The sequence below is a fragment of the Schistocerca americana genome, chromosome X (assembly GCF_021461395.2).
Source record: "Schistocerca americana isolate TAMUIC-IGC-003095 chromosome X, iqSchAmer2.1, whole genome shotgun sequence".
Lineage (NCBI taxonomy): Eukaryota > Metazoa > Arthropoda > Insecta > Orthoptera > Acrididae > Schistocerca > Schistocerca americana.
This window is the reverse complement of record NC_060130.1, coordinates 613,342,439-613,369,177: the sequence shown is the minus strand read 5'-3', so window position 1 is coordinate 613,369,177 and position 26,739 is coordinate 613,342,439.

Sequence of the window (26,739 nt, the reverse complement as noted above, 5' to 3'; positions counted from 1 at the left end):
ACATCGGATGCTCCTCAGCGTTTCTTATTAGCGCTTCTCCCTTTCATGTTGTCTACATCCATACTCTGAAAACCACTCTGAAGTGCGTGGCAAAGGGCACTTCTTATTGTACCAGTTGTTAGAGCTTTTTCCCGTCGTTCCAGGTATGGAGCGCGAGAGTAATGGTTGTTTAAATGCTTCAGTGTGCTCCTTTAATCTTCGCGGTCCTTACGGAAGCTCTACGTAGATCATTGTAGTCTATTCTTAAATTCATCACTTAAAGTTGGTTCTTGAAAATTAGTAAATAGACTTTCACGGGATATTTTTTGCGTCTGCTTTCAACCGTTTGTCAGTTCAGTCCTTTTTAATATTTCCGTGACGCTTTCCCACGGGCCAAATCAACTTACGACCATTAGTGCTGCCTTTCTTTGTAAACGTTCAATATTCCCTGTTAGTCCTATTTGTTATGGGTCCCACACACTTGAGTAATATTCTAGAAGGATCACAAGAGTGTTTTGTTAGTAGTGTCCTCTTGTGCACTGATGGTGTTTCCCTAGTATTGTACTAATGAACCGAATTCTGCCACTGGGTTACCTACAAACTGAACCTACGTGTTTGTCATGTTTCATATCTCTACCAGTTGTTACACCAAGGTATTGTGGCTCAGTGATACTGTAGTCAAAGGATACTACACCCTTTCGCTTTGTGAAGTGCACAGTTTTGCATTTCTGAACATTTAAAGGATGTTGACAATTTTTGTACCATTTTGAAATCTTATGAATATATGACTTATTATTTGTTTCGCATTTTCAGTCAGCACTTCGTTACTGATAGCTGCATCGCCTGCGAAAGTTTGCTATTAAGATTTTCTTAAGCTCATTACCATACGACATGAACAGCAAGAGTCTTAACATAACACACTTCCCTGGGGCAACCCTGAACTTACATCAATACAATTTGACGACTCTCCATCCAAGACAATGTACCGTGTCCTCAATATACAATAATCTCTTGCGTTTAGGTCTATTAGATAATTCTAAAGCTGTTTAATTTGCTGGTATACAAAGCCAATTGTTACAGATTTAGATGAGGAAGTGAATAATACAGGGAATAGTGTTCTTCTGAGAAGCATCTCTGGAATTCACAACTAAGAGACGAACTGTTAATGTGACACTGTACCTCCCAAATTTGCATTCTGCTTACATTGACATTCAACTCCAGCCGTGGTTCCACTCCTTCACCTTCATACATACCCCACAGTGCCTGGTACTTGGTTCCAGTGTTAGCATTTCTCTGACCTATTCCACTGGTGTTTCGGGCGAGGAAAGCACGCCTGTCCATAGTCCCCAATGCGCGCCCTAATCTCTCTTATCTTATCCTCAGTGTCAGTGCTTGAGGTATTCGATAAAGGTGGCAGATATTTCGCAAAGTCCTCTCTATCGAGCGAGGTGGCGTGGTGGTTAGCACACTGGACTCGCATTCGGGAGTACGACGGTTCAACCCCGCGTCCGGCCATCCTGATTAGGTTTTCCCTAGTTTCCCTAAATCGCTTCAGGCAAATGGCGGGATGGTACCTTTGGAAGGGCACGGCCAACATCCTTCGCCATCCTTCCCTAATCCAGTGACTAGTGAGACCGATGACCTCGCTGTTTGGTCTCTTCCCCAAACACCACACGCCCCCCCGGTCTCTGAGTATCAGTTGTCTCAATTTTCCCAAAAGATTTTGTGTTTGTGTGGCCATAGTGTCCGTAGCTGCTATACAATTCTTTTTAAGTATTACAAATCAGCCCTCGCAACAATTAAAACTGCGTATTTATTTTACCACACACGTTTCGTTATATTCAATTAAGACATCTTCAATGGTCTGGAATCAAATATATTTATAATTTGAACTTCCTTCTGTATTTAAAGACAGATCATTAAAAAGATAGTGAAGTGTGGTTTTTAGTTACTGTAACACCGCCACTACTTTTTTGGTGTTACCGCAGAAACTAGCAGTTCAGCCACAGCAATGGAAGCACTCGTAGGACGCTTACGTGCCGGCATGTCGATTGCAGCATCGAAGAGTAGTTTAGACAGCACAACGCAGACTTTAGTCCGATTAAAATTACTTGATAGTTGCCGCCACAGTATTGCTACGTCGGTTGCCTACTATCGCTCTGTTATAGGTGACACAAACACAGCGGGTCACTTCATAAATGCTGTTAATGTGCAGTGCGGAGCAGTGGTGCAAGTGGCCGTCGTGTGATACGTCGGAAGAGCGAGATGCTCTGTGGACAGCTGATTTTAAGTAATCAATGACTCAAGTGCGGCAGACGACGCATTTTGTAGCCCTAAATTTAAACACATGTCCTAAGCTAACCACAACCTCGTGACGTAGAATCTATCCGAGGAAACGGCCGTTAGCATTCTGCGGCAGAAATAAAATCACGATCGCTTTGTTCACGAAGATTAAAACTAACTTCTACGAGCAAACTCAAGACAGAAAAAATTCAGTTTCAAAGGTAAAAGCAAACTGAATACTCGCTGATCATCGTTTACTTGGAAGTATCCTCACACTTACTACACGAGCTGCTGCATTAGAAACCGACGAATAGTCCCCGTTGGCACTTGGGTGCAGATTATAGGCGACACAGGCAGAATCCAGACGACAAAAGAATGATAGGAAGAAAAATAAGAGCAAAAAATGTCAATATGAGGATGAAAATGACGTAGCAAAGAATTAGAAAGTAAAAAATACATTTAAAACAATTAATTGAGTAAAAATAATATTTGGATAATTTTGATTAGATTTAGAAATTAAAAAGTTCATTTCATCCCATGAGATACGAACTTACAACCTTATACACAGTAGGTTAACACACCACTAACTACGCTACATTACAAGACTGTCTAAAGGAGTTATATTTCTATGGTGACCCAGTCGTAATGCTGAATAACCTTCAAAAGTTCGGCTTCACTTATTGTGCGAAGCTGACCTAACGTAAGCCGATCTCTATGATTATGATAACTGTAAATACGACGCTGAATCACGAATTATGAGGAAATATCGAGTAATGTTTGGTTAGTGCTGTGTATGAAACGTGGATATTTCATTAGCATCGCTGCATGTATGTGTGTGTGTGTGTGTGTGTGTGTGTGTGTGTGTGTGTGTGAGAGAGAGAGAGAGAGAGAGAGAGTGAGTTTGTGTGTGTGTGTGTGTGTGTTGTTTTTGGTGTGGTTGTCATGTCTGATGAAATATGAAATAAAAGTGCCAAACCCATGACTCGGAATCCAAGCACATCAAGAAAGAATGCCGGACAAGGAATTAGAAGTGAACTGACCATTTGTCGTGGCAGATAGGCAACAGCGAACCCGGGCGTGACGTTGATCGCTCTGTTTGCGGAAACCAGCTCCTACACGTGAAGTGTCAACAATCAAGTAATTTTAATCAGACTATAGGCCAGGCAGCACAATATTGTAGCCGTAACAGTAAAACGGGACTCTTTCAGGGCGAGGCACGAAATTGCCAGATACCCAGGACAAGGATTTGTTTTACCGAGCGCTTCCGGAAGCAGTGGTTTGGCACAAGTAGGCCGGACACGAGTATAAGTAATCATTAATTTGAGCACAGGGATCATCAGCCAGCAAACTGGGGAGGGCCATGCCGAATGACCAAATGCCATGGGGCAGCAAGCAGCCGCTGCAAGTTCGGGCTTGTACCGCAGCATAATCTGTTAGTGCCAAGTCCTCGTCCTTGGACTCGGTACTAGCATGCTGACGAACTGTCACCTGGTCCATTTCCAGCAGCTTCCAGTATGCTGCTCTGAAGGCAGCAGTTCCAGACCCGGCCGATTCAGCCACCCACTCTTCCGTACCGGTGCAGGCGCCAAGGTGCCACGTCGTTAGTCGCTGGGACGATTTCCACCACTGGAGACTCATCCGCTGAAAGCAACTCGGCGGTCTTCAGCACCGCTGCCTCCGTCCGTGGGCGGCCATCTCCTAGTAGAGAGGCCACACGCCGCTGCGTACACTACTGGAGTCACCACAGTTAGGAGCTTACACCACAGTAGCTGTCACCTCGCCGTCGCCACACGCCGCTTGCCAATGTGCTCGAGGAGAAGTGGTCTCCGTCTTCACCGTGATGCTGCCTATTTAGCCAAATGAGTGTTAACGGGGCAGCACATTGGGCCGGCCAACTGGGAGCGGGAGAGGCACCACAGGACATTTTAATTTCCGCTGTCAATACTTTTTCCAAATAAATTCATAAAACGTTTTCAGTATGACCAGAAAGGAGTCAGAATTCATACTCGTGGTAGTGAAAGTCCCAAAATCTAACAACAGTTTTTTTGTATGTAAAATATCTTCATTTTTGCACTAACTTTTTGATGCACTTGTTAATGTAAGTAAGAGAGATTCTTCGATGAATTTTGCAGAGCATACAAAGCATACCTGTAGGTATTCGAAAGTCTAGAATTTATTTAATTGATGAAAAAATGAATCAGTACTTACATTTTGAACTTCATGTTTAGAAAAAACTCAAAATTTGTAGTTTATTTACCCGATTTATATCACATTTTAATAGATTTGGAAAATTCTTGAGCTTTGCATTAAGGAAGTTGTGTTTTATTAGCATACCAAGTTTGAAAGTAATAGATCTGTTATTTTCGATGTTCTATGTACCTACGTACACAAATTTGTGTTTTGTGGAAAATACCTGTTAAAGTTTTTGCTTGTATTTGAAATTCCTTTAGAACTTTCCAGCACCATAAGTCGGTTCATTTTCACTTTCTATACCAGTTTTATTCCTTTTCACATTCCAATTATATACTCTTCTTGATTCTGTCAGTTTCTAGAATGATTTATCTGCTTTCGCTTAACGCTCTCTGTCTATTGCGCACAAAGGTTTGATACAGTTCACAGCGGGTTAGTTCACACTTTTTCTAAAACATATTTCCTGCTTTGCACACCATCATGAAAACATGAAACTACAACATAATCACCAACAGCAAGTGCATTTCTTACCACAAAAGTAGTTTTTGGCAATCTTTCCGATACACATCGGTTAAAACTCTCATTCGTGTTTCGGGTACCGCTATGAAGACATTTCTTTAATAAGTTTTCATTTGAAAGGGACCTGAATATAGGTTTGATAGCTTCCATTACAGCAATTGGCAGAGAATTCCTGTAATGATATTCTTCACCAACAACAGTTGACCTTTGGTAGCCGCACCATGATTCTCTTCCCTTTAGGCACAAGTTAAGGATAGGGTTATTGTCTATGGACATTTTGTGGAAGTATAAGGGCCAGTTTTTCAAAACACCTGAGTTCCTTCTTATTGCCAAGTCATAATATGTCTGCAGTTTGTCAATTTCTGCATCAGTCAGTCGCTCTCTCCCTTTTATTCTCTTACCATCAGATAATTTTTTGCCTGACAAATCTTGTCTCAGCGTTCTAAGTTTAGTGCAAAGTATTTTCTGTACATGCTCCACACATTCTGACTGCTGCACAATAGTATCAGTTTCAGATGGAGCAATTGTTGACCCTCAAGGAAAGATTTTTTAAAATTTTTTACATCATACCTCTTTAAAACATCTTACCTACTTTTGATATTGTCTGCTTGGGTTATGAACAGCTGGTTCCCGCGACCTCCACGCGCCGTCACGACCCATCCCCACACAGAAGTTGTCCTACACCCATACACCACTACCTCATTATATTTTTCTATGATTCCACGTCCTTCTGTGTTTGGAACAGATGGTTTTTGGCATATTTTCATTTTCGCTTGCTGCACTACACATTTCTTGACGTAAAACGTGACAAAATATTGCTAATGCTTATTTCCGTTGTCCTGGCTATGTCTGCATGCTTTTTGTGTCTTGTGTCACTAACATATCTGCACTTCAAGTAAAAAACGTTCTTTCGATCGTTGATTTGTGAGATATGTACTTTCTCGTTTTATTTGTGTTCATTATTGTAGTGGACTAAGTTACTGACCGCTACTTAGTCAGCCATGGACAGCAGGATGACCACCTGGCCATCAGGATTCATGTATGGGTGACTGCAGGGAGTGGGAAATGCCACGTGCGGCGACGGCGAAGTCAGGAAGCTTACATTTCCTCGCATAGCGTTCTTCAGCTGTAGTTTTGCCTTGTAAATGACAGAGTGGGCTCCTGTCGAAATACCGGCAGTCGTCAACGACGCCACCAGTCAGCATTCCCGTGAGTTCCTAGATAACAGAACGCACCATGTCATTCTCAATGGAGGGAAGTATTCCGAAGTAAGAGTGATTTCAGGTGTGCCGCAGGGGAGTGTCGTAGGACCGTTGCTATTCACAATATATATAAATGACCTTGTGGATAACATCGGAAGTTCACTGAGGCTTTTTGCGGATGATGCTGTAGTATATCGAGAGGTTGTAACAATGGAAAATTGTACTGAAATGCAGGAGGATGTGCAAAGATTGGTGCAGGGAATGGCAGTTGAATTTCAATGTAGACAAGTATAATGTGATCCGAATACATAGAAAGAAAGATCCTTTATCATTTAGCTACAATATAGCAGGTCAGCAACTGGAAGCAGTTAATTCCATAAATTATCTGGGAGTAGGCATTAGGACTGATTTAAAATGGAATGACCATATAAAATTAATCGTCGGTAAAGCAGATGCCAGACAGATTCATTGGAAGAATCCTAAGGAGATGCAGTCTGAAAACAAAGGAGGTAGGTTACAGTACACTTGTTCGCCCACTGCTTGAATACTGCTCACCGGTTGAAGTTCGTTGAAGTTTCGAGAACATACCTTCAACGAGGAGTCCGGCAGTATATTGCTCCCTCCTACGTATATCTCGCGAAGAGACCATGAGGACAAAATCAGAGAAATTAGAGACCACACAGAGGCATACCGACAACCTTTCTTTCCACGAACAATACGCGACTGGAATAGAAGGGAGAACCAAAAAAATGGCTCTGAGCACTATGGGACTTAACATCTGCAGTCATCAGTTTGTTGTTACTTCACCTTGCCGGAATGGGGAGCCAGCTTGCATGCTGTTCCCACGCTTTCCCAAGCCTAGAAGACTGCTAGCGTATGAGTTCGCATAAGTAGAGGCTAACAATCATGTTCTTACAGCAGGCATGAAACAATTATTCCACTGGAAACATCGACGAGACCTACAGAAGCCTATCGTTTAAGGTAACATCTGTCTTCAGTGGCTCCGACGGGGTGAACCAGCCAGGCAGTTCCTGGGATGGAATTGTAGTCGGTGAGACCCACAGAAAGAGCGTTTGCGTACCTACTGGTTGATCATCCGTGTCAGTTGACGATTCTGGTTTCTGATCTAGGTTTCTCCCACATTAACGCTGGCGGCTGTAGTCGCAGGTCACGACACCTCACTTAGAAACATTCCTTTTTTAAACATTTCTGCCTAAATATTTCTCTTTCTATTATTCCTTCTACTCCTTCGATGTTTCTTTCTATCTCCTTCATGGTCTCTAAAATCCAGATGGTTTTGAATTTTTTTCACAAAGATATCTGAAGATCCTTTTAGTTAGTATACTATCGTCAGTTCTGTAAAAATGTCAAAGGAACAGTAACATCATTTTAATCACTGTTTCTAGTATGTTTCCTATGTTTTGCTACGTTTCATTCTTACTTCTTAACTTCCAAACTACTAAATTTTTTTAAATGACTAATATTTTACTTAAAATTCCTCTAATATTTCTGTTTCTTGAAGCTTATGTTAAGCATTCACTGGCATACTTCGTTGTCGTGCTTTTTAAGTAGCATAAATTCTAGATTGTGTCCGTCAATGTTCCACGGATTAGGTTTGCCAGTTTACATACTTTATACAGGGCGTCCCAGAAGGAATAGAAAATATTCGCGGATAAGACTGGAACCATTACTCGAAGCTCAAAATTCTAGTAAACATGGGCTTAAAGCCCATGCGTACCTTAGAAACTACAATCACTCTATCTTCAATACTGTGAAACAAACTTCGTCAAGTGCAAGCTCATAACTTTCCATATTTTGGTAGACGTTTGTATGGACCAAAATAAGAAGAAATTGACCAGTAAAAATGGGCTCTTAAGTGCAAACCTTAAGACCTATGAGCACTTGTTCAGTAGGAGAGATATATTTCAAAGCAGTGAAGATGAATGAGTGCTCATGTCCCTTAAGGTATGCACTTTAGAGCCCATGTTTACAAGACTTTTTTCCTTCTTTTGGCCCATGACACCATCTTTCAGAATATGGGAAGCAAAGAATTCTCAGTAGATGAGATGTGTTTCACATTATCGAGGATGAAGAAGTGCTAGTAGCTCTTAACGTATGCATTTTAGATTCCATGTTTACTGGACTTCTTTGCTTCGAATGGTGGTTCCTGCTATATGACTGAACATTGTTGGTTCAAATGGCTGTAAGCAATATGGGACTTAACATCTGAGGTCATCAGTCCCCTAGACTTAGAACTTCTTAAAGATAACTAACCTAAGGACATCACACACATCCATGCCCGAGGGAGGATTCGAACCTACGATCGTAGCAGCCGCGTGGTTTCGGACTGAAGCGCCTATAACCGCTCGACCACAGCGGCCGGCTCCTGAATATTGACCACACCTGCTGGGACACCTTCTATAATGGTCTTTACAGTAATAGAAAGTAATTTCCACACTTAAGATATAAATTCATGTGTTTCGAGTATGTTTAACATAGTGTTGTATGCGTGACAGGACCACATTCATTGTGCATATACTTCAAGTGGGCCTTATTATTAAGTGGTTCAGCTCATATTTACCTAACAGTAAGCGAAGGGTCATGTAGACAGTTAATTCAGCCCTCATGATGAATGTTCTCAGTGAGACCAAATTACTACCGACGTTCCACAACGCTCAATTCCGAACTATTCCAGTTCTTGCTACACTATGTGATCAAAAGTATCCGGACACCCCCAGAAACATACGTTTTTCATATTAGGTGCATTGCGTTGCCACCCATTGCCAGATACTTCATATTAGCGACCGCAGTAGTGATTAGACATCGTGAGAGAGCAGAATGGGGCGCTCCGCAGATCTCACGGACTTCGAACGTGGTCATGTGATTGGGTGTCACTTGTGTCATACGTCTGTACGCGAGATTTCCACACTCCTAGACATCCCTAGGTCCACTGATTACGATGTGATAGTGAAGTGGAAACGTGAAGGACACGTACAGCACAAAAGCGTACAGGTCAACCTCGTCTGTTGACACAGAGACCGCCGATGGTTGAAGTGGGTCGTAATGTGTAATAGGCAGACATTTGTGCAGACCATCAGACAGGAATTCGAAACTGAATCAGGATCCACTGCAAGTACTATGACAGTTAGGCGGGAGGTGTGAAAACTTGGATTTCATGGTCGAGCGGCTGCTCATAAGCCTCACATCACGCCGGTAAATGCCAAACGACGCTTCGCTTAGTGTAAGGAGCGTAAACACTGGACGATTGAACAGTGGGAAAACGTTGTGTGGAGTGACGAATCATGATACGCAATATGGCGATCCGATGGCAGGGTGTGGGTATAGCGAATACGCGGTGAACGTCATCTGCCAGCGTGTCTAGTGCCAACAGTAAAATTCGGAGGCGGCGGTAGTGTTATGGGGTGGTCATGGAGGGGGCTTGCACCCCTCGTTGTTTTGCGTGGCACTACCACAGCACAGGCCTACATTGATGTTTTAACCACCTTCTTGCTTCTCACTGTTGGAAAACAATTCGGAGATGTCCATTGCATCTTTCAACACGATCGAGTATCTGTTCATAATGAACGGCCTGTGGCGGAGTGGTTACATGACAATAATATCCCTGTAATGGACTGGCCTGCACAGAGTCCTGACCTGAATCCTATAAAACACCTTCGGTATGTTTTGGAACGCCGACTTCGTGCCAGGCCTCACGGACCGACATCGATATCTCTCCTCAGTGCAGCACTCCGTGAAGAATGGGCTGCCATTCTCCAAGAAACTTCCCAGCACCTGATTGAACGTATGTCTGCGAGAGTGGAAGCTGTCAGATTCTATTGGTGGGCCAACACCATATTGAATTCCAGCATTACCGATGGAGGGCACCACGAACTTGTAAATCATTTTCAGCCAGGTCTCCGGATACTTCTGATCAGATAGTGTATATATTAACGACCTACCATGTTACAGTGATAAAACAGAAGTAGTTCTCTTTGCTGTTGATGCAGGCATCACAGTCTAGTGCAAGAGGTGAATCCAGCGAGATGTCGCAATGGACTCGCATTCGGGAGGACGACGGTTCAAAACCGCGTGCGGCAATCCTGATTTAGGTTTTCCGTGATTTCCCTAAATCACTTCAGGCTAAGGCCGGGCTGGGTCCTTTGAAACGGCACGGCCTACTTTCTTCCACACCCTTCCCTAATCCGATGGGACCGATGACCTCACGGTTTGGTCCCCTCCCCCGAATCCACCAACCAACCCAAGAGCTGCAACAACCCAGGGTGCTACGAATAAACGATTCAGAAGTATTTTTTGCTGGTTGTCGGTAAATGGTCTCATCGCTTAACTTAGTAAAAACGCAGCCCATTCGATACTGTACGGTGCAAGACATATCATCATCAGTTACTACACAGCACAGGGGGGGGGGGGGGGGGGAATACAGAAAATTGATTCTTCACAAAGTTCTGGGTATGCGTATTTATCACAACTTGAATTGTAAATCACATATTATTTACGATTCTGGTGATGAAAACATTAGAACATTGGTTTACTTTTCATACATCCATTGATGGCTCTCATACGGAATAATTTTCTGACGAAATTACACACATAGACAATAAGTGTTCATTGTACAGAAATGTGCTGCAAGGGTTACATCAATTGTCTGACCTCACTCTTTATGTAGACAACTGTCTAAAAAAATACGCATACTAACAAAAGACTCATAATAAATTTACCCTCTTGTGAAGTTAGTTGTGAAGAATAAGGCATAATTTGAAAATGATAATAGCATGCGTAAATGTAACACTAAGAAACAAAGGTAGCCTGCAGTAGCCACAACTCAACCTTAATCTTGGGCAAAAAGGAGCAAAGTATGCAGTCATAAAAATATTTGACCACCTCCCTTGTGAAATAAAGGTGCTAGTAGATAATTAATGTTTTAAAAACACTGAAATAAATTCTACTTGATAGTTCCTTCTCCTCCATACATGAATTTCTGAGTGAAAGAGATTGGATTACGCTTACTAAATTTTGTTGTGGATTAAGATTTAAGAAAACATTTTGCAGATGTTCAGCATGTATTCGTTTTTTCACAGTGAAAATGAATCTTATTCCTAAATTTATTGACAAGTTCCACATCATGGAGATTTGTTGCGAACATCATCCACGGAACGTGGAAAAAAAATTAAACTAAGCAACCACGAGTTTGCTCGTGGGCACTGGTCGCCGATGATCTTACTGGTCACTGGTTAAAAGCTGCTTCTCTCCGGTGTTCCCACCCATCAAAAGTGCTTCTCGTGACGGGGCGTGGAACTCATACTGGTTGAAGATCGAAAGACCGAGTGATCACCAACAGACGGAAGACTCATTTTGATCACAAGGTGTTTAAAATCTACATAGTGTTTGAGTCGAAAAAAGGTCGTCTGGTAATGAAATGAAAAAAGTTACAGTACTTTCTCCACTGTGCTGTTCGTTAAAGTTCACCACACGTATCTGCAATCGGCCCTTAGAATACTCAGTCACTGTAAGTTCCGTAAGACTGTCGTTGGTGGAATGTGAAGCCGTGGTCACGGTTAATTATCACGTTTGGCGGCAATACACATATACGCATAATACCAAGATCGTATAAGTGTCACAGTTGCCGGCCGGAGTGGCCGAGCGGTTCTAGGCATTACAGTCTGGAACCGCGCGACTGCTACGGTCGCAGGTTCGAATCCTGCCTCGGGCATGGATGTGTGTGATGTCCTTAGGTTAGTTAGGTTTAAGTAGTTTTAAGTTCTAGGGGACTGATGACCTCTGAAGTTAAGTCCCATAGTGATCAGAGCCATTTGAACCATTTTGTCACAGTTTTCGCAATGCGTGCAACTCCCCGTAATTGTAATTGGAAGCGCCGATGCGACGTTTCAAAACGAAACTTTACGTAGTGAGTAAGACTGTAAGGCTGTCAAGGTTCGCGACCGTAGTCGTTAAAATAACAACATACCACTGGACAGCGTAAGAGGGCACGTGCTAGAGATATGTTACGTCACAGTCTTCCAGGAAGTACTTATTGTCATGTTGTTAAAGTCCAGCCAACCTACAGCACTTCTGCAGCGCATGAAAAGCCGAAAATTTTGATGTAACTAAAACATGTCCGTTTGGGGGGTTGTACCAGACTCTTGAAAATGCCTACACAGGCGAAACTATGGAGCCTGTTATGACGAGGCTAGCCTGACAGCGATATATTTCCGCTCTTCGCCTAAGATCGTTTATAAAATATTAAAGTATATAAATCTAAAAAAGTTGAAAATTATGTAATATACCGTACATACGAACCATGGACTCGCCGAGGTGGGGCGAGTTGCGTGCTTCTGCCATAAACAGTAGTACAATAATACTATGTATGCACCCAGAGCGGAGGGTTATCTGTGGAGAGGCCAGAGGGACCTGCGGTTCCTTAAGAGGGGCAGCAGGCTTCTCACTAATTGCAGGGCAACAGTCTGAATGAGTGATTGGGCTGGGCTAACCCGACCTTGCTGAAAGGTGAAACCGAGGGGAGACTATAGCCATTATACAGGGTGAGTCACCTAACATTACCGCTGGATATATTTCGTAAACCACATCAAATACTGACGAATCGATTCCACAGACCGAACGTGAGGAGAGGGGCTAGTGTAATTGGTTAATACAAACCATAAAAAAATGCACGGAAGTATGTTTTTTAACACAAACCTACGTTTTTTTGAATGGAACCCCGTTAGTTTTGTTAGCACATCTGAACACTTAAACAAATACGTAATCAGTGCCGTTTGTTGCATTGTAAAATGTTAATTACATCCGGAGATATTGTAACCTAAAGTTGACGCTTGAGTACCACTCCTCCGCTGTTCGCTCGTGTGTATCGGAGAGCACCGAATTACGTAGGGATCCAAAGGGAACGGTGATGGACCTTAGGTACAGAAGAGACTGGAACAGCACATTACGTCCACATGCTAATACCTTTTTATTGGTCTTTTTCACTGACGCACATGTACATTACCATGAGGGGTGAGGTACACGTACACACGTGGTTTCCGTTTTCAATTACGGGGTGGAATAGAGTGTGTCCTGACATGTCAGACCAATAGATGTTCAATGTGGTGGCCATCATTTGCTGCACACAATTGGAATCTCTGGCGTAATGAATGTCGTACACGCCGCAGTACATCTGGTGTAATGTCGCCGCAGGCTGCCACAATACGTTGTTTCATATCGTCTGGGGTTGTAGGCACATCACGGTACACATTCTCCTTTAACGTACCCCACAGAAAGAAGTCCAGAGGTGTAAGATCAGGAGAATGGGCTGGCCAATTTATGCGTCCTTCACGTCCTATGAAACGCCCGTCGAACATCCTGTCAAGGGTCAGCCTAGTGTTAATTGCGGAATGTGCAGGTGCACCATCATGCTGATACCACATACGTCGACGCGTTTCCAGTGGGACATTTTCGAGCAACGTTGGCAGATCATTCTGTAGAAACGCGATGTATGTTGCAGCTATTTGGGTCCCTGCAATGAAGTGAGGACCAATGAGGTGGTCGCCAATGATTCCGCACCATACATTTACAGTCCACGGTCGCTGTCGCTCTACCTGTCTGGGCCAGCGGGGATTGTCCACGGACCAGTAATGCATGTTCCGTAGATTCACTGCCCCGTGGTTTGTGAAACCCGCTTCATCGGTAAACAGGTAGAACTGCAACGCATTCTCTGTTAATGCCCATTGACAGAATTGCACTCGATGATTAAAGTCATCACCATGTAATTGCTGATGTAGCGACACATGAAACGGGTGAAAGCGGTGACGATGCAGTATGCGCATGACACTACTTTGACTCAGTCCACCGGCTCTCGCAATGTCCCGTGTACTCATGTGTGGGTTCATGGCAACAGCAGCTAACAAACCAACTGCACCCGCTTCTCCTGTGACGCGCCTGTTACGGACCCGTTTGCGTGCTACGACCATACCTGTTGCATACAGTTGGCGGTAGATGTTTTGCAATGTGCGGCACGTTGGATGCTCTCTGTCCGGGTACCGTTCTGCACACACCCTGCAGGCTTCAGCTGCATTTCGTCGACACTCGCCATAGATGAGTTTCATCTCCGCCTCTTCAGAGTTCGAATACACCATGGTCACAGTTCCTACAACACTACACTATCCCAGACGTCTGGTAACACGGTGTACTACAGTTGGTCTGCGTGCGGAGACGAATGCAGAATAACAGTAGTAGCAAGCGCTACATGCGGACACTGCGACAGCTAGACCAAACCACAACAGTACACTACAGCCACACACGTAAACACGGTCGTCATCGTAAACATGTCCCTGCAGATGCTTCTCGCCGACTGTGGCCCGTGTTTGTTACAACACGCAACTGAACGTCGGAGGTTTCAAGCGTCAACTTTAGGTTACAATAACTCCTGATTTAATTAACATTTTACAATGCAACAAACGGCACTGATTACGTATTTGTTTATATGTTCAGATGTGCTAACGAAACTAACGTGGTTCCATTTAAAAAAACGTAGGTTTGTGTTAAAAAACATACTTCCGTGCATTTTTGTATGGTTTGTATTAAACAATTACACTAGCCCCTCTCCTCACGTTCGGTCTGTGGAATCGGTTCGTCAGTATTTGATGTGGTTTACGAAATATATCCAGCGGTAACGTTAGGTGACTCACCCTGTATATCCCAAGGACATGCAGCTCTACTATATGGCTAAATGTTAATGGCATCCTATTGTGTAAAACATTCCGACGATAAAATACCCCCCATTCCGTGCGGAAACTACTCAGGTCGATGTTGTCGTCAGGAAAAACAAAACTGGCATCCTGTGGGTTCGAACGTGGTATGTTATATCCCTTGCTCGGGTTACGAAAGTTACAGAATTTCAAAAGGAAAGTGGACATGCTCAAGTTAGATGATACGGTAATTAATGAAGTGCCGTGGCAGGAAGAATACGATTTTGCTCAGTTCAGCACAGGAGTATGAGCACAAAATCAAAAAGGAGTAATACAGGAGTAAATGGTTCAAATGGCTCTGAGCACTATGGGACTTAACTACTGTGGTCATCAGTCCCCTAGAACTTAGAACTACTTAAACCTAACTAACCTAAGGACATCACACACATCCATGCCCGAGGCAGTATTCGAACCTGCGACCGTAGCGATCACGCGGTTCCAGACTGTAGCGCCTAGAACCGCACGGCCACTCCGGCCGGCAAATACAGGAGTAGTTCTAATAACATATAAGAGATATGAATGCGGATAAGCTACCTTTTCTTTTTTTAATCATCAGTTTTCTGACTGGTTTGATGAGACTCGCCACGAATTCCTCACCCGTGCCATCCTTTTCATCTCGGAGTAGCAATTGCAACTTACATCCTCAATTGTTTGCTGGATGCTTTGCAATCTCTGTCTTGCTCTACAATTTTTATACCCTCTACATCTCCCTGTAGTACTATAGCAGTTACTCCGTGATGTCTGAACAGATGTCCTATCATCCTGTCACTTCTTGTCAGTATTTTCCATATATTCCTTTCCCCACCGATTCTGCGGAGAACATCCTGATCTCTTTCCTATTATCAGTCCACATAAGTTTCAACATTCTTCTGTAGCATCACATCTCAAATGCTACGATTCTCTTCAGCACCACATCTCAAATGCTTCGATTCCCTTCAGCACCACATCTCAAATGCGTCGATTCTCTTCTGTTCTGGTTTCCCTACAGTCCGTGTTTCACTGCCATTCAACTCTGTGTTCCAGACGTACATTCTCAGAAAATTCTTCCTCAAATTATGGCCTATGTTTGACACTAGCAGACTTCCTTTGGCCAGGAATGCCCTTTTTAGCAATGCTCTTCAGCTTTTTATGCCGTTCTTGTTCCGTTCATCGTGGGTTATTTTGCTGCCTAGGTAGAAGAATTCCTTAACTTCGTCTTCTTCCTGATCCCCAATTCTGATGTTAAGTTTCTCGCTGTTCTCATTTCCGCTACCTCCCATTACTTTCAACTTTCTTCGATTCACTTTCAATCCATGTTCTTTTCTCGTTAGACTGTTAATTCCATTCAACATACCATGTAATTCTTCTTCACTTTCACTGAGGATAGCCATGTCATTAAAGATTATGTTCATTGAAATCCTTTTACCTTGAATCTTAACCTTACTCTTGAACCTTTCTTATATTTCCAACATTGCTCCTTCGATGTATAGGTTGAACAGTAGGGGCGAATGACTGCATTCCTGTCTTACATCTTTTTTAATTCGAGCACTTCGTTCTTAATCTTCCACTTTTATTTTTCACTCTTGATTCTTGTACATATAGTGCGTTGGCGTCTTTTCTTTCTGCTTACCCCCTATTTTTCTCAGAATTTCTAACATCTTGCACCATTTTACATTGTGGAACGCTTCTTCTAGATCGACAAATCCTATGAACGTATCTTGATTTTTCTTCAGTTTTGCTTCCATTATCAACCCCAACGTCAGAACTGCCTTTCTGGTGCCTTTACCTTTTCTAAAGGCAAACAGATCGTCATGTAACAGATCCTCAATTTTCTTTTCCATTTTGCTGCATATTCTTCTTGTCAGCAGCTTTTATGCTAGAACTGTTAGCCTGAATGTGCGGTAGTTCTAGCACTTATCTGCCGTTGCCATCTTCCTAATTGTGTGGATGATATTTTTCCGAAGTCTGACGGGAAACATCGTCAATCTCATGCATTCTATACACCAAGGAGAATAGTCGTTTTGTTGCAACTTCCCCCAGTGATATTAGAAATCCTGACAGAATGTTATCTATTCCTTCTGCCTTATTTGATATTAAGTCGCCTAAAGCTCTTTTAAATTGTAATTCTAATAGTGGGTCCCCTATCTCTTTCCCACCGACTCCTGTTTCTTCTCTTATCACGCCGTCAGAGAAGTCTTTGCCCTCAAAGAGGCCTTCAGTGTGCTCTTTCCACATATCCACTCTCTCCTCTGCATTCAACAGTACAATTCCCATTGCACTCTTAATGTTACCACACTTGATTTTAATTTCATGGAAGATTGTTTTGACTTTTCTATATGTTGAGTCAGTCCTTCCTACTGTCACGTGAGACACACCTGAAAAGGGCAACTTAGGTGATTAGTTTCTTCTGTGTTTCCTTACTAGACTGATTTCTGAATTTCGTGCGCGTTTTTTCTCTATTTAAGAGCTTTATTCTCGCGTTTTTGTAATTGTAGAGTGTTGTTAGGCAGTCTGTAGCACATTTTTCATTTCTGCTGAACAGACAGCTTCACAGTTCATAAGGCCTTAGCCTCCATTGCTAACGCGTGAGGAGGTTAGCAAGTTGCTAATCTAGGTTTCTATCAGAGCTTTTATAGTCAGTTCGTGCGGTAGCAGGAGGAGTTGGCAGCAGTTCGCGAACGGCGCGGCGGTGGAGAATCTGGTGCATTGCATGAGACACCTCAGGTGTTGCTTGTTTCGCCCACGGGCTCTCTGCTGAGGCAGCTCCCAATATACACACATCGCGGTGGATCCGCCCTCATAGGAGGATGAGTGGCAGGTGGTAATGCGTTCGCATCACTCATGGCGGAGAGCCAGTGGGGAGGATTGCCGTCCGGCCTCTCCCATTTACCCTGTGATTGGACAGGTGGTTGCTCCTTCAGCAGAGTTCTAGCAGGAACACGAGGGGAGGGATTTATCACTATTATCGGGAGCTCCAAATGTAGGCATGTTATTGAGCGTCTTAGGGAGATGAAGTTCAGGGTCGAAAAGAAACGCAATGTGCACTCGGTATGCCTGCCGGGGGCCTCATTCAAGGTTTGGAGGAGGCCTTGCCAACGGCTATCGAGCACGTATGGTGCAGTCGTTTGCAGGTTGTGTCTCACGTCGCAACAACGATACCTTTCGTTTGGTATCTGAGGCCATTCTCAGTTCATGCAACCGACTGGCGGAGATGGTGATGGGTCCTGCCCTCACGTACAGGTTGCAAGCAGAGCTCACAGTTTGCAGTATTGTTCCAAGTGACGATCGGAGTCCTTTGGTTTGGGGCTGTGGGGGGAGTCTTCGTCGATTCTGTGACGGTCTTTGCTGCAGATTTCTGGACCTGCGTTATCGGCTGGGAAATTGTAGGACTCCCCTTGATAGGTCAGAGGCGCAACACACAAAGGAAGGAGCTACTCATGTAGCAGAGTACTTGTGGATTGCAAATGGCCTTTTTCTTAGGTTAGGCGGTAGCCTGAGGTTCTCTGATGAGCACTTGCCAGACGACTCGCAGATAGCGAAATCAGGTCGCGTTAAGAGAAAAAACTTCGACAGTCAAAATTTTGTCAGTAAATTGTCCAAGTATTCGTAACAATGTTCCCGAATTTACTGCCCTCCAGAAAACTTCTCGCTCTCAAATTATTCTCGAGACTGAGAGCTGGTTGGAACCCAAAATAGGAAGCTTTGAGATACTTAGCGATCCATGAAACGTATATCGAAAGGATAGACTGGACGCCATAAGATGGGGTGTGTTCATTGCAGTTGACAAAAATATTGTCTTTATTGTGGTCTAATTTAAGTTGGTTGGTTGTTTGGGGGAAGAGACCAAACAGCGAGGTTATCGGTCTCATAGGGTTAGGGAAGGAAGGAGAAGGAAGACGGCCGTGCCCTTTCAAAGGAACCATCCCGGCATTTGCCTGGAGCGATTTAGGGAAATCACTAATTTAAGTATCATAGTGAAGTTATGTGGTCGCATATAACAAGTCTACGTGGAATCAAGTTAGCTCTTGAATGCTTTTACCGGCCTCCCGATTCCGCTGTGACGGATTTAGAGTCATTGACAGAGAGTCTACGGTCAGTAAATGTGGGAATTCCCAGATCATGTAGTAGTTGTTGGAGGCGACTTTAACGTACCAAGTGTAGACTAAGATGTGTATGGATTCATTGCAGTGGGTACAGACAGACAGTCTTGCGAAGTTCTGTTGAACACGTTTTCCGAAAACTGTCTTGAGCAGCTCGTTCGACAGCCTACGCGTAATGGAAATATTTTAGACCTCGTTGCTACAGACAGGCCTGACCTAATCGATGGCGTCAGTACAGAGACTGAGATTAGGGACCATGATGTCACCATACCGACTTTTGTTACTAAAGCTAATAAATGAATCAAGAAGGCTACTGAAGTATTTCTGCTAAAAAGAGTAGCTAGACAGTTGTTTGCATCCCACTTAGACAAACAACAGCGCTCTCATGGTGGGTGCTTCAGTAACCAATGTAGCCGAAGTGCTTGGTGTTTCAAGAGGTACCGTATCGAAGGTACAGCGAAAATGGAAGAACGTGATGCGCTAAGTCACAATGTGGACGAAAGTGTGTGTTGAGTGATCGTGACAGGCGGTCACAGAAGAGGATTTTGACAAAAAATTAGAAGGCGACAGCTGCAGAAGCCACTGTAGAACTGAATGTCGCACTTACGAAAGACCGAAATAAAAATAAGGGAACTATTTAAGCAGAGAATTTCAGGGCGTTTTGGATTCCAAGAACCACTCACCGGGGATGCAAATATCCATAATATGGAAACGTGCTGCCGAAGCCATAAAGCCTGGACTATGGAACAATGGAAGAAAGTCATTTGGTCGAACAAGTCTGGTTGCATACTGTTTCCAACTTCCGGCCGAGTTTACGTCCCAAGGGTGAAACAGGGCGGGGGTTCGGTGGTTATTTGAACAACCAGATCGTGGAATTTCAAGGATTCCGTGGGCACTCTACAAGTTCACGTTACTGGCAACGGTTACGTGACCATTTTAGCTGATCACGTCCGTCCCACGGTACAATGTTTGTTCCTCAATGGTGATGCTATGTTTCAAGGCGACAAGGTCCCTGTCCGCACAGCTCGTCCAGAACTGGTTTTGTGAGCACGAGGTCGAATTGTCGTATCTCCCTTCCCACCATAGTCACCAGATCTCATTATCACTGAACCTTGGTTGTCTACTTTGGAGAGAAGGGTGTGTGATAGCTATCCACCTCCATCATCGTTATCTGAAAATACCAATATTTTGCAGGAAAATGGTATAAGATTCACTTGAAAACTATACAGGACTTGCAACCATCTAGTTCAAGACGACTGGAAGGTGTTTTGGATGCCAACGGTTTTCCTGTACGGTATTAGGCATAGTAATTCGTTGTGTTTTTGGTGTTTCCATACTTTTGTCCACCGCCTATATATATGAGCAGGTGGAATGCCACAGTCAAAAAAATGGTTCAAATGGCTCTGAGCACTATGGGACTCAACTGCTGTGGTCATAAGTCCCCTAGAACTTAGAACTACTTAAACCTAACTAACCTAAGGACAGCACACAACACCCAGCCATCACGAGGCAGAGAAAATCCCTGACCCCGCCGGGAATCGAATTCGGGAACCCGGGCGTTGGAAGCGAGAACGCTACCGCACGACCACGAGATGCGGGCGATGCCACAGTCACACAGCGTATGGTTGATGATTAACACTGATGGCACAGCGATGAATACGAAGAGCCACATTGTTGACCTGGAGTGAACCGCCTGCAGCGAGCAACATACTAACTAGCTGACTGGATCAACACATGGCAGTTTATCAGCCGCCATCCAGCAAGTCATTATCAGAGGCACTGCACTCCCATGAATTGAAAACGTTTGCCACCTAGGCATCACACTATACCAGCAATTATACAGTGCCACCATATCAGCGGTGTCTGAAGAAAGACACTGTGGTGAATGAGTTACCTACAGACAGTCTGCCGCGCAACATCGACAATGGCTTCACATGTCTGGATAACCTTATACAAGTGGCTCGTAGGACCATCATTAGAATACACATTGGTTGTATAAGGCAACAGCACAGACACTCACATCGGCCGTCTCCAGAACACCCAAAATCAAGCGCTCAGAGCCACTCTTCATCTGCCATTGGGTTATCCCACACACATGACGCATCATCTGGCAGGTTTCAGCCACTATAAGACAGATTCAGAGATATGATGTGGTATTTCTACGTTCCGCCAATGACAATGTTCACACCCTTGGCAACAAACTACACTGGAACGGGAGAGGAACTTACTCTTTGGACCAAATACGCACTCTGGCCATTCCTCACACTGTAGCAGGTGGAGACTACGTCACTATGTTATTCCAAAGTGTAAACTATCTCTGTTCTCTGTTATTGTTCTATAGCATTAGAAGCCTCTCTTGGCCACTTTATTGACACTACTGGTGTAACTTACAGGTTAAGGTGTACTTGTTACTAAAATCCCGTATGTGGTTCGACCTTTGTACCCAAAATAGGCCAATCAGAGAGCTTCTAAGCCAAAACACAAAAATTTAGATCTCCAAATCAGAACCCAGTACCTTACCACCATTAAAAATGAACACACAGTCAGTATGTACCCGAAAGCTAGGTATCTTGTTCTCTGTACCCAATTCGGTGCCTAAACATGACTGTTGTTCTATCTTTGTACCCACTTGTTCCAAGGCCCAGTAGACGCTCAAGTTAAGTGCCGCAATCTGTCGGGCTGGGCTTGCACTTGGATGGGTGACCATCCGGTCTGTCGAACGCTGTTGGCAAGCAGAGTGCACTCAGCCCTTGTAATGCAAACTGAGGAGCTACTTGAATGAGAATTAGCAGCTCCGGTCTAGTAAACTGACAAACGGCCAGGAGATCAGTGTGCTGACCTCATACCCCTCCACAACCGCATCCAGTGACGCCTGTGGGCTGAGGATGACAAGGCGGTCGGTCGGTATCGTAGGGCCTTCATGGCCTGTTCGGACGAAGTTTAGTTTTAATGTCATTCTCGGATATAAATTGTCTGTATTATTTATCAAAATACGTAAATATTTGTTCTACAACAATACAAAACACACATGGCGCACTTTTGGCACTACTGATCAAACTTACAGCTTAAGGTACACGTGGCCTTGGCTGTGCATCGATCTTTGTACCTAAGTAAACCAGCACTTCTAAGAAAACAAGAATTATCTGTATTATTTGTCAATACGTCAGGATTTTTTCTGTAAGAATACAAAGCATACATGGCTCAGTTCTTGGCATTACTGGTATAACTTACAGGTTAGCGTGCACTTGAGACGAAAACCCGACTATAATTTGATCTTTGTACCCACTTCGTGCAAGTCATAATTATTAATTAAGTGCCACAATGTTATTACCACATCTAAATTGCCTATTTTATTTGTCACAAATTCGTTTTAGTTCGGCTATAACTGATACACCACTTGCCAGAATACAATGATCGGGGAGCAGCACATGTGGTTATTGGTGCCTCCCTGATCGATACTGGTATCCCCAGAACTCTGAAAACGATGCTTGTCTCCGCCCTGTAGTCTTCTATCCGGGAGCATTTGAGAATTATAATCATGACTTTTATTTCTGGCATAGTAATATTGTCAAGAGGCTCCACGTCCTCTTGGGTGTACGTTACCAACTCTTCCCCATATTCTAGTTGTATTTCAATAGAACTTTAAGTCCCGCACTTTAGTAAATGAATATTCGTTAAATGTAGTTATTCCATTAGTTTTAAATTATGAAGATGACTTTTCTGTTACTTGATGAGCACTGTCGAGATCACCACATTATTCAGTCAGGTGTAACATTAGAAAGCCAGGGATCCTGACATTCCTAAAATGGCGTACAGGGTCATTTTGACACTGCATAAAATATTTTCATATATGACATAAACTAGTATTTTATTCATCCAGGCGTGCATCTCTTCGTCCGAAACAAATCGACGGCCAGGGATGTCTTTCTTCAGGGCTCCAAAAATATGGAAATCGCATGGGGAGAGATCTGGTCTGTATGAAGAATGTGTAACGGTTTCCCAGAAAAACTTCTGCAACGTAGCTGAAACAACTTTGGCAAAATGTGGACGGGCATTATCCTGTAGCAATGTGATGCAGCCCGTCAACATACCTGGGCTTTTGGACTTGATGGCGCCCTTTAGTTTATGCAAAGTGTACGTATACCGCTGTGCGTTAATTGTGGCGCCGTGTTCCAGAAAGTCAGTGAACAGAGGGCCCTTGCAATCAAAGAAAAAGTTCATCGTGACTTTACCGGAGCTAGCGTGCCTGCCGTTTCCACAACGCTGCTGAAGTTTCACTGGGATACCGTTAAACATCATCCCCATACAAGTTCCATATTTTGAACCCTGAAGGAAGATATTTGAGGCCATCGATTTGCTTCGGACTAAGAGGTGCACACTTGGGCACAATCGTTATTCCGTAGGCTACCGCAAACATTTTTACTTACTTTTTCCATCAGTCTCGTTTTTATATAACTGTCCCTTATGTTTCAACAATTTATCGTTGCTCATGCTAACAGGTTTCGCAAACTCTAGTCTTTCATATATTAACTATGTGTATAATCTGCTAGACAGATTTAGTATACATAGTCCATATTATACTCGTATGTGTTCTACACACAGCTTTGTCGTACTCTTTAGTGTAGGCAGTGGAATCTGCTCGACGCACTTATCGTGAGTTCTATTTTACGTGAACAATGGCCGCGTGCGGCTTCGTAGCACTGTACACAGTTCTCGCTGGTCTTTATGCCTTTGCAGAGATTGATTTGGCACTTCCTCCGCTTTCTAGACGATTTTGGTCTTGTCTCCTATGTTCTTCCTGCTTTTTCGTTTCCTTAAGTTTATTCTCTATTTGAAGTACGAACTTCTTCCTTTCCATTTTCTTGTTCGTTGCTGTTTTGCAGATACCCATGCCCAAGATGTAGAAAACACGCATCGGACATCTACTTGCAACCTTTGAACTATATTTACAGGTCATTTGAGCAACCACGTCCACCCCATACTTTTTTGCATTGTAGAATGTTATGGTGTCAGGTTTCTTCTCTCTTTCTTTGGTTACCGCTACTTTAGTATAAAGTGTTCACAAAAAAATACTTTTTTTATTTTTCTTTCCTTGGTACACAGTCATGGTGCAGTCTGCGTTTCCAGTCTGGCGTAGGATGGTGGTGGAGTGTAATTCAGCACTTGGCTTCTTTACCTCATCAGGGATTTCACGACGGATCTTGTTCATTACACCAACTAATGAAGTTTTCTTTTCTTTGAGATTCTTATCAAGTCGATGAGGCATGATGAAGTTGTCTGTCAGTCACGTTTCTTCCTTTTTTCAGAATTGGCTCCGTGAATTTAGGTTCTATAAACCCTTGTCCAAGTTAAATGCCCTCGACCCAAAATTCGCGGGAACGTATTCAGAAACTTTTTGTAATACACCTCATTGTCGCCCTTGAAATAGCGAATGACTGTTAATTGACTTAAACAGTTCTTAATACTTCATTTAAAGTCCCGTACATGATTTAACACTGAAGTGCCAATTAAGCATCCACGTTCACTCAGTTTTCACAATCAGAGATATTGCTACCACTTCCGATAACAACGACGCGTAAAAACGTTTAATGCCCTTATCGTTCACTCAGAAATTTCCTAGATTTCATCTGAGCTCTAAGATATTCTATTGAATCTTGATAGTAAATCTTCCTTTGAATGCGTGTCCCAAAATATTATATAACTCTGTATTAATTTATCAACCGCGGGAAGGTCATCACGACTTTCCCGCAGTTGAAAATGGTTCAAATGGCTCTGAGCACTATGGGACTCAACTGCTGAGGTCATTAGTCCCCTAGAACTTAGAACTACGTAAACCTAACTAACCTAAGGACATCACAAACATCCATGCCCGAGGCAGGATTCGAACCTGCGACCGTAGCGGTCTCGCGGTTCCAGACTGCAGCGCCTTTAACCGCACGGCCACTTCGGCCGGCCCCCGCAGTTGAAATTTCTCGTCAATATTTTATAAAGTTTTAGTGTTCAGTTACCTATTTTAAAGTTTATTTGTGTTAATATTTGCTGTAAAAGTAACTTATTAGTCGATCTTCATTAATCTCAGTCCTTCTTCCTGTGTTGGCTGTTATTCGTGAGTGTGCTTCCTTCGTTCTTCCAAGCCTCATGCCTCAGTAGTGTGTTTACATTTTGCGGCGTGCAGTTGCAGCTGTAGCGGTTATAAAGCTAAGTACTGACAACGTTATTTGTGCACTGTATTACAGTTATTAAATTTAATAGTTTTCAGCTGTGTTTCGTGCTGTTTGTGCCGAAATAACTTAATAAACTTTTGGAAACGTTCACTCGTTGTGTTTTTTAGAGTTTTCTGTGCGTTGAAGTCGTTTAGTAAATTTCGTGCTTTAGTTTTCAGCTGACGTTTCTTATTGTTTCTAGTGAAATATTTCAGTAGGAATTTCATTCAGTGCTTTAACTTCACTGAGTGTTACAATGACCCTTGAATTTTTGGTTTTAGCTAATAATTCTACATCTACATCCACACTCCGTACGTCACCTGACGGTGTGTGGCGGAGGGGAATTTGAGCACCTCTATCGGTTCTCCCTTCTATTCCAGTCTCGTATTGTTCGTAGAAAGAAAGATTGTCGGTATGCCTCTGTGTGGGCTCTAATCTCTCTGATTTTATCCTCATGGTCTCTTTGCGAAACATAAGTAGGAGGGAGCAATATGCTGCTTGACTACTCGGTGAAGGTATGTTCCCGAAACTTCAACAAAAGCCCGTACCGAGCTACTGAGCGTCTCTCTTGCAGAGCCTTCCACTGGGGTTTATCTATCATCGCCGTAACGCTTTCGCGATTACTAAATGATCCTGTAACGAAGCGCACTGCTCTCCGTTGGATCTTCTCTCTGTATTCTATCAACCCTATCTGGTACGGATCCCACACCGGTGAGCAGTATTCAGGCAGTGGGCGAACAAGTGTACTGTAACCTACTTCCTTTGTTTTCGGATTGCATTTCCTTAGGATTCTTCCAATGAATCTCAGTCTGGCATCTGCTTTACCGACGATTAATTTTATATGAATTTTTGTTGGTATTAGCTGTGGTGTAGTAGTATTAATACAAGTAGTTGCTTTCTTAGTACATAGAGAATTTCGAGACCGCTATTGTTAGTTCCATAAATAGTTCTACTGGTGTAACTGAACTTAGGTAGTGTAGACATACAGTTTTTTTCAGCAACTGTAAAATTTTACCATGAGTGAGAAGTATGGGCTCTGTCGTAGATTTGTGAGTAGCGGGCTACGGTGTGGGATTTGTTCGAAGTATATTCATTGGGGAGAATGCAGTGGGGGGAAGCCAGTGAGCATTCTAGTGAGATCTTCTCCTGGGAAATGCAGGATCTGTAGTAGAAATAAGTTGATAGAGGAGTAGGAGCGTAAGATCTGTGCCCTTCAGGTGCAGTTGCAACACGCAAAGGAGGAACTAGATAGGTTGAGGAGAGTGAAGGGGGATGGGGATTGGGAACTGGCAGCTGTCAAGAAGGCAGCTAGGAGGAGGAGGTATTCAGACAGTTATACTTCGCTTATATGTAATATATTTGACCAACAGTCACAGTTGAGTCGAGAGGAGCCTCTTTTAGCTGTAGATGTAAGGAACATGCAGCAATCCTCAGCAGTTAGGAGGCCTAAGTCAGTTGCAAAGAAGCTTCTGCTGCTAGGTATTTCGCACAGTAGAAGTGTGGATCAGCAGCTACCAGGAAGCGCTCG